The sequence below is a fragment of the Drosophila serrata genome, unplaced genomic scaffold (genome assembly GCF_035046125.1).
Source record: "Drosophila serrata isolate PLE 108 unplaced genomic scaffold, ASM3504612v1 contig_30, whole genome shotgun sequence".
In the NCBI taxonomy this organism is placed as follows: domain Eukaryota; kingdom Metazoa; phylum Arthropoda; class Insecta; order Diptera; family Drosophilidae; genus Drosophila; species Drosophila serrata.
Genome location: NW_028256928.1, coordinates 175,383 through 181,434, shown reverse-complemented (window position 1 = coordinate 181,434; position 6,052 = coordinate 175,383). Strand labels below are relative to the sequence as shown.

Sequence of the window (6,052 nt, the reverse complement as noted above, 5' to 3'; positions counted from 1 at the left end):
ATCTCTCGGCCAAGCCATTAGCACAAATATTCATAAACTTTTGTCAGAGAGCCTCCACTCTTTTTTTTCCTTGGTACTCGGTCCTTGGTCCTTGGTCCTCGGTCCTCGACTCCTCGACTCCTCCTCGCACCGATTCAAATTCATCGAAATAATTAATTTCGGTTTGAGGAGAACGCTTTCACGGCACTTGAGCCGCACACCCAAAACGGACGGCCTTGTATCCAGCACACTTTTCTATTTTGTGTGATCAAAATGGAACTCCTTTGTGCTTCGGTTGGGGCTAAATCACACGGTTTGTCTCATTTATCGATTTTCGGCCCCATTGTGCGAGGCCCTCGGTGTGGCGCACGCTTTTAAGCTAACGATGCAAACTGAAAATGTTGACAACAAACATTTTTCAAGCTGTGTGTGCCAGCGGTGTGTTGTCCTTGTTGCAAGGTAGCAGCCGAGCCTTAAACAAATACAGATAGAGGTCTCTCAGCGTGAGCGTTGCTATTCCCCCAGCTCGTATGTGTGTGTATATCTCGGATGGAAATAGAAACAGACAGTAGAAGCCACCCGCCGTGATTCCATTTTAGCCAAGTTTTTTTTACTTTTACAGTTGGGAAAATATGGTTTTGCATAAAATTGCGAGTAAATGCTGCGATATGAGTCAAGGCTAAGATTAGCCAGGCATGATCTTAAAGCACCGTTTTGTAACCGAATGCTACAGATGCGCCAGTGGAAAATTACACAAAAAAATTAATCCGAGGAGGAGAGGGCGAAATAAAAATGCCACAAATTTGCAGAGAACACGGAGAGAAAATATTGAATTTAGTTCAAAATAACCCTAGAAAATTAAAGAATACTTTAAAGAATTTATTCAACAGTTGAAACTGAAACAAAACACTGACTTTTCTACATATTTTTGTAATTTATAGAATGGAAATACTTTAAAAAATAAAAATAATCTAAAGAAAGTAACTAGGAATATATTCTCCTTCCATATTACTATTTTCAAAACATATTACTTAATACATAACATCTTTACATCTAAAGAGCTTAATTTCAACCCATTTTTATTTGCAAAACTTTTTATTCAAGTGCATAGATACTGCCGCAGGGCAATGTGGCTATGGCCATAAACAACCGGCATTCTTCTTCTTTCGCCCCGCCAACACTGTAAAATTATGAAATCATAAAAATATTTTTACGATTACATAAAAAGTTGCGAAAATGTGGGCGTCGCATACAATGTACGCTGTTGTCCTAGACATCGGGCCTGAGGTTTTCCTTTTTACTTTTCTCTTTTTTTTTACTTTGCTTTGGTATTTCGGAGAGTTCCCGGCAATTGCGTGATAGTATAAAATTCAACTTTAGACATATGACTTCATTATTTATCAAACTGCCTGCCTGCCCGAGGAAAAGCGTCAAATGGCAAAGAGCGGACAGGACCTCGTCTCCCTTTGAATAGTTGTGCACCCAACCGACCGCACACCCAACATTGACCTGTGGCCGGAACCAAAACCCAGTGCCATATATTCAAATTACGTGTGTCACCCAAAAGGAAGGCGAGAGCCTGGCCAGCGTTTGTTTCAAGAGGGGCCCCCAAAAACCACATTCGAACAATTTCATTAAAAATGAGCCCACCACACACATGTGTGGGGGACGCTTTTCGGGTTATTTCATTTGCTGAACTCTGCGGCTTTAACCCTATTAGCCATTTGCTGCTGCCGGCCATAATTCATGTTGTTTTCATTTGTTTTGATTAGCAAATGAATGCCATACGGGTTTGGTTGGTAGGGATTGCTGAATTTTTTGGATGTAGAGTAAGAAATATTAACACTTGTAGAAGAATGATAAAGAAATGATTAAGTTTTTACCGACTCAAGGGTTTTGGCTTGAATTTTACAATATTATTCGAAGATATCGAGGCGATTTAATGATTTAATTTATATTTATATGTTAATCATAAATGAAAACTCAGGGGGCTAAATTTTTCTCCGTGTGACAAATCATAACGTGACTGCCTCACCGGGCACTAAAAATCGTATTTCGAGTATTTGGCTCTGTCTCGTGCGTGTTTCATTTCACTTGCCACACGCAATCCACAAACCGCCATGTGAGCTGTGTGAATTGCTGTAACACAACACACTTTCCTCCTCTAAGGAATAGAGAGACGGCGGCAATCCTTCGAGGACATGAAGGAATGTGAAAGAGGAGCAGCGAACGCGTTGGACATAAAAATTTTAATTTATGCCGTGTTGAGTGCGTTATGCCCCAGTTCGCCACAAGTGTGCCTACTTTAGATCTCCCCCATATCACACAATGTATGCAGATAGCTGGCACACCATCCTCGTAGCTTAACAGTGTATCAGGAAGAGTGGAAAATGGCAAATTATTTAATTTAAATTCATTACAAAGGCTTTGTTTAAGAGGCTATCCAGGCTATCCATAAAACTATGTATTTTTATATACTTCTTAAGTTTTCTTAGCTTTAAGGGTAAGATATGTCCCCAGGGGAATCCTTTAACTACAGTTCCGGTTTTCAATATACAAATATTTTTAATAAACCATCTAGAAATCTTAGTGCACTGTGCGGTCCCAAGTCAGACCACAAATCGGCACTTCTGACGCGCTCTCTATATACATAGCTCATTTTGCCGTCGTTCGTCGGGTCTCTGGAAAATGTTGGATTTCCTCAAGGCACGCGATGGATTTCCATTCCATTTCCCTGCTGATACCATGTGAGGGAAGCCAAACACTGTGGCCACAAATATGTAAAAATTATAATTCATGTTATATATTTGATGAAACACATTCAATCATTCGCCTGGCATGGCCGCAGACCGATAATTACGCATTTCGCCTTAGTTCAGCAGCAGTGTGGTTATTTTTAATGATAAATGACCGGGACCCGGGAAAGTGTTGGAAATTTTTCGGAGCTTATGCCGAAATATTTCACCTTACTGGTGGTGTTTATGTGCTAGGGGCGTGTGCCACTTCGCCTTGTGTAACTAATTTTGTGTCAAAAATACTTAGCAGCAACAACAATAATATCCATTCGTACAAACATGAACGTGTATGTATGTAAACAAGCGTATGAATATGGCAACGCAATTTGTCATTTGTCAGACCCTAATGCAGTTAATAATTAGCTAAGCTGTCTAATGGTAAGGTGTCTCGATTCCTCTTGACAATGTAATGCTTGTGACTCACCCTCTCTCGTCCATGAAATCTCCTTTAGGCCATTAGTCGCAGCCAAGTTACTTCAAGTTTTGGAAAGCCTATTGGGAAATCAATAGATGATTAATTGCCTTTAGTTAGCATCATTTGGGCCTTAAAGGATTTGCTATTTATGTGTAGAGTGCTTAAAATATATATATGATTTGGATAATTATGTGGAAAATAGATTCAATAGGTCGTTGACTTTATATATAAAAGTAATTAAATATGTAATAGTTTTATTAAAGGTCACTAAACTCACGACTGACATAATACCTTAGTTCACCGAGTTTATCCTTAAGTTTCCTTAACTAAACGGGTGATCAATAAAATCGCGGTTCAGATTTCTGGCCGTTGACAACATCAATGTTCTTATCCACTGATTTAACCGACTTGAGCGCAGCGGGGAATTTTACCCTAACAAAGGGAATATCATTTCAAATGTCATGTATATAAAAAGGAAGAAGTCAAAAAAAAAGAAGAGGAGAAAACTAAAGCTGGTGGAACACGCGAAATCCTAGACCTCCGGCCTCCGACTGTCGCCCAGCAGACACGCTAAAACTGTTCACTTTGGCGAAAACGTATAAATTTTCTATTGATTTATGCCAAGTTTGCATGCCATTTTTTTCGCTTTGCATAATTTCTGCTGTTGGCCAAATTGCACTCAGCAGAAGGACGAAGGACGAACATGGCGAAAAGGATGACGACCGGTGCGGTGCTAGAGAGAGGGAGCGATGGAGGCTGGTCTGAGGACGACCAAGGCAAATACAATTGTTGCGATTGCGACTGTCTCTGCGCGGTCATGGCTCGACTGCTACTTACTAACACAATGGTGAATGCAATTTCGAGTGCGCCACAGTGAGTGCACTGAGAGAAAAGTTAGGAAGAAACAACAGTCTATTCCATCTCTTCCTAATATGAATTATTTCTTGGTAATTGCACGCGATAATATTGTATAACAATGTAATACTTTCAGTATTTTTGTATGTATTTATACCCAGACGATTGTTCTCAGTGTCCAACTGCGGCAGTTACAGTTGGGCTACACTGCTGCAGCCAGTGGCATGAATTGCGATGATGGAGTTATCCATTTATACTCGCATTTGCATAGAACCAGTGCCTGTGATTGCCGCTGGGCGAGAGACGCTGCGCTGACACATGACATGGAAAAATGAAAACGAAGACCGTCGTGCAGTCGGTCTCTAGTCGCATTTTTCCCCGCTTTTCCCGGCTTTTCCCTTAACCTATCTCTCGTTCTGACGCAGAACAAATGGTCAAATAGTTGGCGCTGCAAAACCCCCTCCCCTGACAGTTGAGACACGGGCAAAAAACCTCCCAAAAAATACAGGAAAAAAAGGGAAAGACAAGTATAAAAGGCGGAAGAGAAACGGCTTTTCCAGATGCAGCTGCCCCGGAAGTGGTGCGATGTTAGAGAGCCTGCCACTGCAACATTTTCTATATATCACATGTAAATATGATAGCCGGTTATCCTCAAATTTATAGCCATGAACTTTTAAAGTTTAACAGCCTAAAACTACGATTATTGCCAGCTTTTAATTTAGTTTTAGAGAGTACTATGAATGTATGCTTTTTTAAATATTAATATTTGCCTTTCATAGCTTTTAGCTATTTTCATTGTATGTTTGCATTTAAACTGAAAGTGTTATCAAAGTGTAAACAAAAATTTGACCATGATTTAAAACTGAAATGTGGTTTTCAAATCAGTGTATAATAAAGCCAGAATGCCTTGGCATTAGTTGCTTGCCCTTATCTGCGTCCTGGGAATGCCAGAAATGCGCCTGGTTCTCTCACTCTGCTTAGCTTTTGACTGGCTGCCAGGCACGCTCGGTTTGAAAGTCAAAACCATGTTGCACATCCATCACTTGGAGTAAACAATTTTTGATTAATCGCCGCCACCGGACCAACTGGAACTGGGTGTGGCATGCACTTTGTGCAACATTTTTCCAATTGCTGCAATGGAAACACAGCACGAATTTTGGGGTAAAAATACAACAAACTCTTTGGCACGTGCACTCGGCGGAGGCATTTCCCCCAACGGACATGTGTATACAAATTGCAAAAGGAGTCGAGTTCAGCAGCTGCCTCCGCCCTTTTGGCCATTGAAAATTTGTAACATTTTGACTTTCCCGACTGTCTAACCAGCATCTGGCATTGGAAAGCTACTACTACTACTACTGACCAGCATCAACGGTTGCCATTTGACTTTTGCATAAACTCGTTACGGCCAGCCTCCATTTGTGCCGTCAACCGTTGTTAAGCCTCACAACTTATCAAAGTGATCGGAGAGGACTTTGGGATCCGGGGACAGGACACCACTTAATGGGGGTTTTTCTTTGAGAATTTCAATACATATTAAACGGGTTATGCCACAAAAAGGATTACAACACTTGTCCCCCCCAAAAAAAATAAGCATATCATTATGGTTAAACAATTTTTTCCCGACAACTTTATTAGCCCGGCCCCGAAATCGACTGACCCGTGGCTCAAAGGGTGCCAGAAAGCAAAAGGCAAAAGGGTTTCCCTGGGCGAGGCGTGCGAAAAATTCTAAACAAATAAATAAAAGGCAAGTTTGTAGCCGGCCAGGGCCAGCGTGGAAAATTGCTATGCGGCATGCGTCAGCGTCAAAAACTATTTTATAGCTGATTCGTGTTGTCGTCGGGCATTGGAAATGAAAAGGGGGCGGCGGTAGGGCTAAAGGGAAAACTAGGGCGTGGCTAACGAGGCTGCTGGCCAACGGGGCGGATGAGTGGTTGGGACCGCTGGCTGGTGGAAGAAGTCAACGTGGCAAAATGTGTCAAAATGTGCAATTTATTTAATTCTCGACGAT

The 6,052-nt window shown here is 41.4% G+C and overlaps 1 protein-coding gene across 1 annotated transcript in view; it reads left to right on the top strand.

Moving 5' to 3' along the window:
* side-III (sidestep III) overlaps positions 1-6,052 on the top strand; it is a 101,914-nt gene that overhangs the window by 21,469 nt on the left and 74,393 nt on the right.